At 36.6% G+C, this 13,788-nt stretch overlaps 1 long non-coding RNA gene across 1 annotated transcript in view; it reads left to right on the top strand.

The window, feature by feature from the left end:
• Positions 1–3,503: 3,503 nt before the first annotated feature.
• Positions 3,504–13,788, top strand: part of LOC110458720 — an 18,100-nt gene continuing 7,815 nt past the window's right edge. Inside the window, exons 1-2 of the long non-coding RNA XR_002463820.1 lie at positions 3,504–3,625; positions 5,177–5,302. This is a non-coding gene — a long non-coding RNA (uncharacterized LOC110458720). The remainder of the gene's footprint in view (positions 3,626–5,176; positions 5,303–13,788) is intronic.

Raw genomic sequence — 13,788 nt, 5'->3', positions numbered from 1 at the left:
CTGCCTTTCTACGTGAAACATACAATTACGGAATTCAATTTAGGAACATTGTTTTCCTGTGGATAATTATAGGTCAAAGAATTTCCTCTAGTTAATGAACGTTCGCGAAAATGTTACAGAGTAGTCAACAGCGTCAGCAGTTTCTACGCATTCTTTACCAGGAATGTTGATAACATGCAAATTTGTTGGTGATTTGTCAAATGGAAGCGCACTCATATGTGCTTTTCTCAAAGACTGTCTGAAATCAATTCCGTGAATTTCTCTAGATACTCCCGTTTTTCCAATACATAACACTCTATTCAAAACATTCTGTCGATACTGAAAAAGATTAAAAAAAAAATTAACAAATGATTATAACCACATAGGAGTACATTTTTATTGAAACAAGGCAAATTATTGCAAAACAATCCATAATTCCCGCATGAAAAATAATTTCCATATTTAACAAACACTACACTTATGTCAGGAAGCAAAGGTCACAGTGGTATTATAGTGACATACTCCTTGCACTCCGCCATCCCAAGATGTCTTTGTACACTAAATCTGGATTCTCCAGGCGAAAAGGTATATATGATATGCCCCTGACAAACATTTTCAAAACTAAGGGTCAAGTCATAGGTCGTAGTGACCTAATTCTTGCACTCTGCACTCTGCCATCCAAAGATGACATTGTACACAAAATCTGGTTACTCCAGGTGAAATAGTATAGAAGATGTGTCCCGGACAAACTTCTGGGATGGAAGGACGTACGGACGGACGGAGACGGAGTGCAAACCTATTGTACCCCCTAGTATTAGGTGGACAAATTGTAAAATCAGAATCGCTAATTATTCTATCATACATCACCATTTCTTCCAGATTGTACACTAGTGATTTTCACATAAATTTACTAGGCAAAACGGCGTCTGAAACATACTTTAGTACATAAATAAATCATATTTGCAAAGTATTCTCACAATATCAGGAATAAAACCGCATTGACAAAAATCATACAAACGATACATAAGTAGACGTTTCAGAAATACTAATTGGGTTAAATATTTTCTACTCATCCCACAAAGTCGATCATGGAACAAAAGTTTTCTTATATCAATGTTGGTTTCGATTAATGTCCATCCAATTTGTGAGTTAGCCATATCGGTTCTAGTCTTAGCACTGAAATCTTAAATAGATTTCATGATAAAATATTGAGCGCGTTCTAGTTTAATTAATTATGTTTTAGATATTTGCCATAATTCAAACCCATATAAAGCCAGACGGAAACTTTTGTCTTAATTATTTTGGCTACAGTTTATGGGCTGAGAGTTCTAGGGTGAGCACCGGACCTGCTAAGAGCCATTATACCTCTTTTTAATACGTCTAAAGTATAGATTTTACGTTTTTTTTTCATATGAATGACATTGACCCGAACTCAAATTGCTAACATAAACTTTATTTCATTTCTTTTTTTCATTTACAGTAAGATGTAAAGCAATACACAATTGTTGAAATTGTATTTGTAACCAAATTTTACAACTTAGGTAGATCCATCTCCAGTGGAAGAAATGCATATGAGATTTGAGGACCACATGTTTTATGACTATACTTTTTGAGAAATAAATAAGCAATGCGTTGAGTATATGAGTAAAAAAAACGGAAAATAAGGGAGGATAAGATAGGACTCAATGCATTTTCTTCATCTAACAACTCATCATCGCCAAACAGCAGTAATTTACTTGACATTGGACAAAAAGGCGGCAGCGTGACATAAAGGACTATCAACAAGGTTTCTACCATACAAGTAACGTTTTAGGGAGCTGCACTCCATTCTAAGTCTAGCATGGTGGACCTTATTTCTTGTTACTACCGATAAAGTAGAAAGGCGAGACTTTGTCCATTGGTCCATACAGGTACATATGTAATTTGCTATTTTTTTGTTGCCTGCAACGCGAGGCGACAAATAGGTACTACTTTGTCGGCGATCGTCGTTGGTTGCGTCGTCCGAAACAAGGTTCCGAGCGATAACTCGAGTTCTCTTGGGTTAATTTAGCTCAAACGCCATACAGTGTTTCCTTACTAAAAGTGCTTGCATGGGATTGCTTTTCATGTGCGAAGGTCAAAGGTCAAGGTCACTATAATTATAAATAGAAAACCTGTTTCCGTGCTTTAACTTGAGTTTCTCTTGGTTGATCGACCTCAGATTTTATACCGTGCTTCCTTACCAACAGTGCTTGCCTGGAATTGCTTTTCAGGTCCGAAGGTTAAAGGTCAAGGTCACCGTTACTATGAATAGAAAATTTGCTGCGCAGGCGACACATCCACTCCGGTTGAGTTCTCGTTAAATCAAGATGTAGAGGGGTCACCTTTTTTTGAGTCTGGCAAGGAGTTCCAAAGATCAATTACGGAAGTCAGGAAAGATTTCCTGTATAGACTAGCACGACATAAGATGACGAAAAATGTTTGCCTTCACTGGTATTGTAGTCGTGAATGATGTTGTTACGCCGAGGGAGAATATCTTCTAGGTAGTTCGGTACGAGACCATGGACCATTTTGTGAAAGTGGATTATCTTGTGATGTTTTCGCCTTTGCTAGAGAGGAAACCAGTCCGTTTAAAGGTAATGCTTAACTCTACTAGTGAGCCTAGTACCACCAGTTACTATACGTCCTACTTCCAGTTGGAGGTCTTCTAATAAGTCAGACTGGCATTTTGTAAGACAATAATGTCGAATAAGAGTGAAATACAAAGTTTGAAGACACCTAAGATCTCAGGTAAATTTAAATTTCCGTAAAATGTTAGTTTTTGGTGATATCTTTGATTTTAAATAGTTAATGTGTTCGATCCGACAACCATTTCAAGACAGAAGTTTCTGTTTTAGCAGGATTAGAATGTACCAACCATCTCTTGGACTATTCATGAATTTTAGTTAAGTCATCATTTATAATTCCGGCATTACTTCTTGGAGAATCGATGATGGTGTGCAAGGAAGTGTCATCTGCAAATAGCTTAATGATAGCATTAATGTCTTTTACAATATCATTAATAAAAATAAGAAACAAAAGGGGGCCCAATATGGAACCTTGTAGTGGAACCCCCAACTTTAACGTTTGACCAATTTGAACTTTTACCATAATAACAACTCTTTGTTTACGATTACAAAGACAATCTATTTTCAAACCAAATTAGTAGTGAACCCTGAATGCCAAAACAAGTTAGTTTACGAAAATGACATTAATGTCAAACACGGTCGAAAGCTTTGTTTATATCACAAAAAAACATTCTTATTTCTACATCATGAATGGTCCCAAGAAACTGATTGACGGGTGGATCGCCATGTCGAAATCCTGACTGGTTAGAAGATAAAAGGGAGTGGTCATGTAGGTACTTATAGATATACTTATAGACGCACCTGTCCATTAATTTTCAGACTATATATATAGTAGGGATATAGGTATGTAGTTAGTTAAAACGGACTTCTTTTTGTACACATGTGTGACATTTGCATTTTTCCATTCAGATGGAAACACCCCCGAGATAAGAGACTTGTTAAAGAGGACACTGAACGGGATACATAGAACATCTGCCGCTTCTTTAAGAAGTCAAGGATTCACAAGATCAGGACCGACAGCTTAGAACAATCAAGTCTAAGTATAGCATATTTTACATCGGTAGTAGATATGTTAATATTAGATAAAATATGGTTACATTCATCCACAATAGTTGATTGGGCACAGAAGAAGTCACTAAATAAGCAAGCTTTATCAAAGTCATCAGAGACAACAGTACCATTGAAAAGAAGGGGTGGTATACAGACTTTTCCAAAGTTTGGTAGTAATAATTGTACCGTTCTCCATCAATCTTTTGCATTGATAGTTTTAGGTTTTCAAGTATTTCACATATTTTTTTTATATTTGGCTTTAGCCTTCTTTATGGTGTTGACACATGTTTTACGATTTGACGGAAATTTGACCAGTTAGTATCGCTAAGAGAACGCTTGGCTCTATATAGTTTTACGTTTCCGAACTAATCTCCGAATTTCGTTAGACATCCAGGGAGGTTCATTTGATCTGACAGTTATAAGTTTGTTAGGAATACAAGTTTTACAAATTGTTATATTCAACCGATTGAGCTACTTGGAGTGTTGATTCAAACGACAGCTCACCAATGTAAGCGCACTCATATAGTGCTTTTCGCCCAGACTGTCTGAAATCGATTCCGCGATTGGACGCGAAAAGACATGAGGCCCAACAATGTGGTTTTCTCAAGATTATTAAAATAATTCTGTCGATACTGATATTTAGATTTGGAATTTTTATATACGATTTAAACTACATGACTTACATTTTTATTAAAATAAAAAAGGCGTGGGGGGAGCAAACTATAAAGTTGATTTTTTTACGAAGACTGAAAGACTAATTACATCGAGATAGTCTTTTGATATTTTGTAAATTGTTTATTTAACCTGCTTCAAATTATGCTTGCATGTAACGGTTGATTATACAAAATAAAGATTAGAAGAGCAATAATACCGCAAACTTTTACCTGTAAGTGTATATTATTACAGGATTTTTACATTTTGAAACTGGTCTATTTTTTCCGGATCTGCAAGGCGTACAAAATTTAGTATTTTATGTCTAAAAGCACAAGTTAACTTCGAAGTATTTAAACAGCCTCTTGCCGCGTACCTTTGCGTTTTGACGGGTTCTCAATGACTTCTCGATATAACCTCAAAAGTCCTCATTTCATTTCTCTCGCCGAACCGTTCCAGAAAAAAGTAGATACGGATGCATCACTAAAATACTAACAAAGAATTTTCAGACGTCATTTTTGTAGACATTTTGTTCGTAAGTTAAGAATAGTTTATTTTTTATTTTTTGCGTCTGTGTTCTGGTTTGGCTACAGCACGAACTTCATCTAATTCCGTGGCTATACCAGTAATAAAGGGCGTAGCTTGTGATACTCTGTTTACGTTAAATCGACAAAAAGTCAATCAGTTATTTGTATACGTCTCTTTTCTTGTGCGAAACAATATAGAAAACATATATATACAGTTCACGAAAGCTTTCATGATCCAATACAAAAAGATATTTGTGTTTTTATTTTTTATTTGTTGATTTATTTATTGGGTGGTTTTTTTTTAAATAGAATTATTACATATGTCTTAATACACACTTTAGCTTGTCTTGCGATTTTTACAAGGAAACCAAAAGAAAAAGATACAAGAGGAATGAGAGAGTGACAAATTCGACTGCAAGAGAGGAATGAGAAACAAAGAAGAATAGACGGAGAGACGACAGATGGACAGACACAGAGGAGAAAGTTCAGGTCAGAAATTACTCTGTTATATAGTGTTTCTGGGTAAGAGGGATACTCTAGTCAGTCTATGACAAAAGTAGAAATGTGTTAATAATCTTTTCTTAACAGTCTGGAAGTTCTGGAGTTTTTATCTTTATAAACGCATTGTGTTTCCGAATGTTAATTCGATGTAAATTAAAGATGAACGCATCGTAAAACAGCTTGCTTTTCACTCACACACATATATACTGTTTGATGATCAAAATGATGCTCTTTCGTCTTTCTTCATACCTGTCGATACATGTATATCATCGTTCATTTCATTTCATTTTACCTAGTCCGTAAATTTACTTCGGGATCTGTAAATTTACACAACCCAGTTGTACTTCAGTTAGGCAAAATTGTTGTTTCCTTTATCGGAACACCTCGCTCTTTATCATGTAACACCGTAAGCGAGGTCTATTTATACGACTACCGCGCCCTAAATAATTTCACTTCCTCGTCAATATCTTTGAGTACAACAACTTGCCAACACTTGTTTTCAATGAAACATCCTCATTATGATATTATTTTCATATTTTGATCTGACAATTGAGATGTTATGCCAAATAAAATCTGAATAACAGTCGAAAACCGGGTTACTAACTAATTGAATAGAGTTCGGCAGTTATGTCGTTAGGACCGTGAAACGGGTAAACTGCCTATTTTTTCGTGTTTGTGATTGTCGTGTTTAAAATACTGGATTAAAAGAAATCTATTATAGTTGATTAAAATAAGTTTGATAATGTGTTTTTTTCTCAGAGGTCAGTCAAATGAAGGTAATTAACGAAGAAAATATTCGAAACTTCGGATTAATCAAACATTTTGACTTTACGGGTTTTTTATAACCTGCATGAGGAAGCTGTTTAAAATTGATGATTTACCTGAAAATTTTATAATATCTGCAACTGATAATTAAACATACAATTTTAAAATAATTTTAAGACTTATATGTTATTTATTTGAATGACTTTAAAAAATCAAAACATTCGAAACTACGGATTAATTATTAACAGTGCCTCTATTTACAAAAGGGCGGTACCCGATTAAATCAGTTTACGCTTCTCACTCAAAGTGATTGCACTACCATCGTCATTCAGTTTGACGACCGCATAATTCAGGTTGCTAAAACAGAAGGGGAATCACCTATCGGGAATTCCCAAGCTGCATTGCGGGGGAAATTCCAAGTAATGTTCGATCGTGTTCCGCGAAACCAACAGTTCGGCAAAACGACACACACACCACGACCGTCTGTACGGCAAAACGACACACATGTATACCTAGACCGTCCGTGCGGCAATACGACACACATACCACGACCGTCCGTACGGCTCTCAATATATTGTTCTGGTTTGGTCATATTTTTGTTAAATAACATTACTTTTTGAGTCGCTATCACTCTTTTTTCTCTCCATTACAGGAGATCACAACCGATCAATATCTTATCAAAGAGTTGTTTCAAATGGTTAGTTATCAACATTAAAAGCCGGTTTAATTTGACCTATTTGTTTTTAGCAACGCGTTGACCTTTTGTTTAACCTTTGTAATGATATATTTAGTCGTGGTGGGAGGGTGTTGTTGTAGTTAAGTCTACCAGGAAGTTTAATTCGGTCCACATACCACGTTACGATAGGAATACTTGTTTGTGCGGCCTCACACAGGAAGAGGCCCAATAGAGGAACACGGATAATGTTGCATATCAATAACACGCTTCTATAAGAGAATGTTGACTTTCGGCATTTCTCAAGGATAAACAGTATTAAGAATTATTTTTTAACAATATTTTGACTCTTCCAATTTTGTCTAAAATGCGATTTATTAACCCTACCTTCCCTCACACAAAACTGATAAGACTGTGTTATCAACCTGAGCGATTAGGAATGTGTGTTTTGAGATATGGCCCTGAACCTTGTACTCCAGTTTTAAACATTCACATGACCCGTCTGTGTATACTGCTGTCGTTACACACCCGGCTGTGTACATACTGCGTTTAGGAGTGAGACCTGACTGAAGATAAAAAGGCCGATATTTTTATATTTTGATTAAAGAGCAACGATAATTTTTCTAAGGCTCAAAGCTTTAATACCGTGCATTGTTCACGGTTACATTCAAGTTGTACCAAACGACACTCACACACACAAAACTCGTCTGACTCATTCGGCTTTTCCAAGAACAAATCATGACACATCAACAGTACATATTAGGTGCGATTTACAATTAACCTTCAATAAATGGTTTCACGGAAATATGACGACAGACACACCGAACAATTGAGTATGTATTTCCCGATCATCAGGAAAACGAAACATGTCTGCAACAATTGGAAGGGCTAAGTACAAACAGGTGTCGGAAGTTTACACTGATCTCACGTCTGGTATATTTTCCGGAGTTCTATAATGACCAGGAAAATGCTAGTCACGATACCATTGTGCACGTGCATCAATGTCCGGCTATATATGTTATGTACACTTAACTCGAGAACCGTGTGACTAGGACGGTATTGTACGCTGGGGAAACGGATTTCCCCATCTGTATTCGTCATTGTTTCAGTTTATAGAACGACGAGCCCATTGATCAATTGTTTATATTTACTTGGAATGACAGACAATGACAATACATTAATGTGATTGATGAGTAAACAATCGATATATGCAAGGACGATGAAAGATATAACAACAGAATCACAAAACAAAACAAACAACAGGAACTACTTAAATAGATCAATATCATATGGTATGTTTCCTCCTTCCCTGTAACTGTGATGTAAACATGTATACATAAATATATATGGGGGGGGGGGATAAAGTGATAAGGATTCGAAACCTGGAGTCTGTCCAACGTCCGGGTCGGCTCCCTCTGATACCTCGAAACAGTCACCGTGTTCAAATTGTCAAATTTTGATAATGACAAGAATATTCAGAATCTTAAATGCCGCTAATTTAAGGTTTATGCTGGTTGATGCCCCCTTCTACACGAAATAGTTCCAAAATAAAACTGCATCTGTATCTTTTATGAATGGTAGCATATCATTTCTAGTTTTAGTAAGAACTTTAAGCTTTGATTACCATTATATGGCATAGCATTACTGGTTGCGTACTTTACCATTCTTTAATTATATAGAAAGAAATACGAGAAACAAAACTATATTTAGTAGCGTTATATATAAAACGTCTAAGCCAGAGTTACAACAGACGTGTGTTGGAGAACACGAACATTTGTCAAAGAATTGGCTGATACCGAAGTGTTTTATTTTGATATTTGTAATCAGAATAAATTTGAAAAGTTCTGTGTATTTAGTAATCAATTTTAACAGTTAGTATTTTCTCAACTTTCCGTTTAAATCTCTCCAACGTGAAATTGTCTGGAAACTTTCATCACACTTTTAGCAACTTTGGTGCTGTATCACGACTCTGGGCTTCCATACAAAAACTTTTTCAATGTCATTTGAAGGACATTGTAAACGACATGAGTAATATATATGCATATTCATTGCGTCCTGTGTCAAGTAGGTCTGGCCCACGTAGATAAAACACTGAGGTAGATCGTATCATCAAACACAAGTGATAAGGATTCGAAACTTGGAGTCTGTCCAACGTCCGGGTTCGGCTCCCTCTGATACCTCGAAACAGTCACCGTGTTCAAATTGTCAAATTTTGATAACGACAAGAAAAATCAGAATCATAAATGCCGCTTACTTAAGGTTTATGCTGGCTGATGCCCCCCTTCTTTACAAAAGAGTTCCAAAATAAAACTGTATCTGTATCTTTTTATGAATGGTAGCATATAATTTCTAATTTGAGTGAAAACAAATCTGTAATGTATGTCTTATACAGGAGAATAGGACAATGTGATAGTTTTAGTTATTAGGAATCTAATTTAAAGTTTTTAATGACATAATTCTTTTACAAATCACAGGTATGTTGTGTAAGGCAACATTTTCCATCAGTTGCAGGTTGTATATGCATTAACGTAATCAAATAAACCTAATTTAGGAAATGTTTTGACATCAGTTTAAGACGCCATGTCCAATCTTTACAAGAAGTCCTATATAGTAAGTTTTAGAGTTAAAAGCATATCTTTCCTCCTCTTACAAGCTCTTGAATATATTGTGTAAAGAGTTCACTTGATTTCATACTTTGTTATGTGTACAAGTTACTAACGTAAATCAAGTAAGTAGAGACGGGCCAGACTTGATTTAGGAGATGGGGTAGGCATGGGTTTGCAGAAAAGAATGTAAGAGTTTTGAGCAAAAATAGACAAATTGATGGAGCTATTGGAAATTTATGAGAGAACATTTTCTTGTACGACGTTCATATACACGAAACTTCTATCAGTACAGAAAGGCCTGAGTATCACATAGATGCAAAGGTCTGGTCCACGTAGATCAAACACTCAGATAGAACGTATCACCAAATACAAGTGATAATCGTCCGGGTTCGGCTCCCTCTGATACCTCGAAACTGTCACCGTGTTCAAATTGTCAAATTTTGATAATGACAAGAAAATTCAGAATCATAAATGCCGCTTACTTAAGGTTTATGCTGGCTGATGCCCCCCTTCTTCACGAAAGAGTTCCAAAATAAAACTGTATCTGTATCGTTTTATGAATGGTAGAAAATAATTTCTAATTTGAGTAAAAACACATCTGTAATGCATGTCTTATACACGAGAGTAGGACACTGTGATAGTTTTAGTTATTAGGAAGCTAATTTAAAGTTTTTAATGACATACTTCTATTACAAATCACAGGTATGTTGTGTAATGCAACATTCTCCATCAGTTGCAGGATGTATATGTAGTAGTGTTAAGAAACAAAACCTTATATGAAATGTTTTGACATCAGGTTAAGATGTCAGGTCTGATCTTTACAAGAAGCCCTACATGATAAATTTCAGAGTTGACAGCAAATATTGCCTCCTCTTACATGTACATGCTCTTGGATATATTGTGTAAAGAGTTTACTTGTTATTACTGTAAATCACTAAGTAAAGATGGGCCCAGACTTGATTTGGGAGATGGGGTAGGGATGAGTTTGTAGAAAAGAATGTAAGAGTTTTGAGCGAAAATGGACAAATTGATGGAGCTATTGGAAATTTATGAGAGAACATTTTCTTGTACGATGAACTGATTGTTCATCAACACGAAACTTCTAACAGTGCAGAAAGGCCTGAGTAACATATATATAAAGTGATAATGATTCGAAACTTGGAGTCTGTACAACGTCCGGGTTCGGCTCCCTCTGATACCTCGAAACGGGCACCGTGTTCAAATTGTCAAATTTTGATAACGACAAGAAAAATCAGAATCATTAATGCCGCTTACTTAAGGTTTATGCTGACTGATGCCCTTCTTCTTCACGAAAGAGTTCCAAAATAAAACTGCATCTGTATCTTCTATGAATGGTAGCATATAATTTCTAATTTTAGAAAGAACATGTCTTATACAAGCAAGTAGGACACTGAGATAATGTTTTTATTATTAGGAAGCTAATTTAACGTTTTTGAAAACAGAATTATTTTACAAATCACAGGTATGTTGTGTAAGGCAACATTCTCCATCAGTTGCAGGATGTATATGTCGTAGCGTTAAAAACAAAACCTTAGGTTTTGGCATCAGTTTAAGATTGCATGTCTGGTCTTTACAAGAAGACCTACATGATAAATTTCAGAGTTGACAGCAAATATTGCCTCCTCTTACATGCTCTTAAATATAGTGTGTAAAACGTTCTCTTGATTTCATATTTTGTTATGTGTAAGTTATTAACGTAAATCACGAACGAAATGACTGGCCCAGACTTGATTTGGGAGATGGGGTAGGCATGGATTTGTAGAAAAGAATGCAATAGCTTTGAGCAAAAATAGACAAATTGTTGGAGCTATTGGGAATTTATGAGAGAGCATTTTCTGCTACCACCAACTGATTAACTAGTGTCCAGCAAACTATACTTGTCCATATACACGATGTACTGTGAGCTGTGCAGAAAGGCTTGTCTAAACACAGAAGAAAAAGGGAGAGAGACACGAATGAGGTGTCCCTTCAAACGCAATAGGTTCACGACTCCGAAGGGACATCCATTGTTTTGGGGACAGCTGTTTGAGAAAGTGGGTCAGCTAAGTCAAAAGGGGAACACCTCACATGGTCAAATAAGTGAAGGGTTCTGGTATGTGACACACACACTGGTTTGATTGCATCCTTCTTTTTGACCTGTGTGAACGCGGAAGACGGCCATGAACAGAACACGGAATTATCCCACGGTATACCCTACCTTTTGTCAAAGCTTAAATTGCAGAAAAAAAACTAAATTGTATCTCATAAATCATAATACACTTAAAAAGGGATGGTTGAGAGGGTTTAAATTTAGAACTGTCTTTTGTCAAGTATGTGTGTATTTGATAAATAGGGCGTATACGTTCTGATACGGAGAATCCCAAAATGGTTTCTACGTTCTACCGGGAAGTACATATTTGACCTCTTTGATAATGCAAGTACACACGGATGACGCATGTTATCAAAACAAGTTTAAGTTGGTACGGTATACCATACACAGCATGGAGAATACGAAAAATAGAATAAAAAGTACATCACAACGTTTGGTTTGGTTTGGTTTCGTATGGTCATTTAAGGACGGCCTCCCCTGTGTGCAAGATGCATGCGTGTAGTGTATGCGTGAGTGTTTGGGGAGGCTGCGATATGTTCGTGTTTGTCTCCCTGTGATAGCGCGGAACTGATGCCGACTTTATAGTGCTACCTCACTGAAACATACTGCCGAAGACACCCAGCAGGACACCCCGCCCGGTCACATTATACTGACAACGGGCGAACCAGTCGTCCCACTCCTAAATTGCTGAGCGTTAAGCAGGAGTAGAAACTACCGTTGTTACAGACTCTGGTATATCTCGGCCAGGGGACAGAACCCAAAGCCTTCCTCACAGGGGCGAACACTCAACTAAAGGCCAAAAGTGAGGCATTGTCAGGGAGACATTAGGATGAAGAACGTTGTTTAGAAAGAAGAGAAAAGATAAGATCCAAAATTTAGTCGCCTCCTACGATCATGCAATGGGGTACACTTCTTACGCCCTACCTGCAGAGACGATACCACAACGTCATCAAAAGAGAGATTAAATTCAAGAAGAGATATTTCGTTGTTGGGTCACTTCCCATCAATGCTCTCTTATCATGCGCCATTGACCAAAACTCATGTCGCATGATCCTTCCACCACCTCTGATATGCTTTTCTAAAACTAAACCCATGAATACTTTTCAAAGGCTTGAGGTTTAAAAATGAAATAAATATTGTTTTTGAATACATAAGTTTTGGAAGATTTCCGTTCGGGACAAATTGCCTATTTTCATATACCATCAGTAAAAAACGTGTTGGCATTTACCGTAGAAACGTCTGTTATTCTGAATCAGTCCATCTTGGAATCGCAATTAAGGTAATTTTGAAGAAGAAATACATTTTATTTTGAAGAAGAACTGGTTATGCTGACAATGACTTGTCGGGAACCGACACTTCTAATTTCAAAACTGGCTCATAGTAAACAGAACCCTTTCTGTTTATCATTCTACACATGTTACTGGTTTGAGAAAAGATGTTTGCAATGTTAAGTTCATTTTTCATTTTTACTCTCTATGTATTGGCGCATGATAATTCAGAATGGGCGTCCAGTGCGGCGATATAGATTCGTCACTCATTTTATCTGAATATGTCAACCTCGCCCCAAATGAACGAATATTTCAATAACGTGTATCATTAAGTACTGGTCACGCACGTGCGTGTATGTCCGGAACTGCAGAGGTCAGACCGTTTGTTTAATGTTGGTACAATGAATATCAAATTACCAGCCATCCTTGATACTCAAGGAGTTACGTTCACTTCCACTCTCTGCACTCACTAACACTCTCTGTAGTGAGTGTAAGTGAGCGTAACCCATGGAGTGTCAAGGATGATGACCAGTGTATAAACGTGTCTTCACATCATAGTAACATGCTTGACCATTTAATCACCCTGCCCCGATAGAACAACCACGAATAATTCGACAAATTCACATTTAATTATTTTATGATTAGGTGTATGAGCGTGGGATATAAACAGATATTAGAATTTTAGATGAAAGATTCACGGGTAAACATAGCATTTTTTGTGATTTTGTTAACGGTGGTGAGGCCTCGTCTAAATTAGGGTACTTCGTCTAAATACGCACAATCTTGTGACAGGACATTTAGAGTCTTTATCTTTGTCCGCTCCTGTTTGTTAATTAATTAATCCTATTAGTTTAATTAAAGTGTTTATACAATTATTATCGTTATGATACACAAGGACCAGAAAATGAGGCGGAAGGAACACCAAACAAAACGGAAATCATCATGTTAACCTTAATCAGTCTAATAAACGCTGGTCAGGAGAAATCTAGCATTACGTACATTACACAAGATTAGCACTTCTACACGAGGGAGGGAGGGAGGAAGGGGGGGGG

Source organism: Mizuhopecten yessoensis, unplaced genomic scaffold (genome assembly GCF_002113885.1).
Source record: "Mizuhopecten yessoensis strain PY_sf001 unplaced genomic scaffold, ASM211388v2 scaffold9721, whole genome shotgun sequence".
NCBI classification, from domain to species: domain Eukaryota; kingdom Metazoa; phylum Mollusca; class Bivalvia; order Pectinida; family Pectinidae; genus Mizuhopecten; species Mizuhopecten yessoensis.
This window is presented reverse-complemented; position numbering and strand designations above follow the sequence as displayed.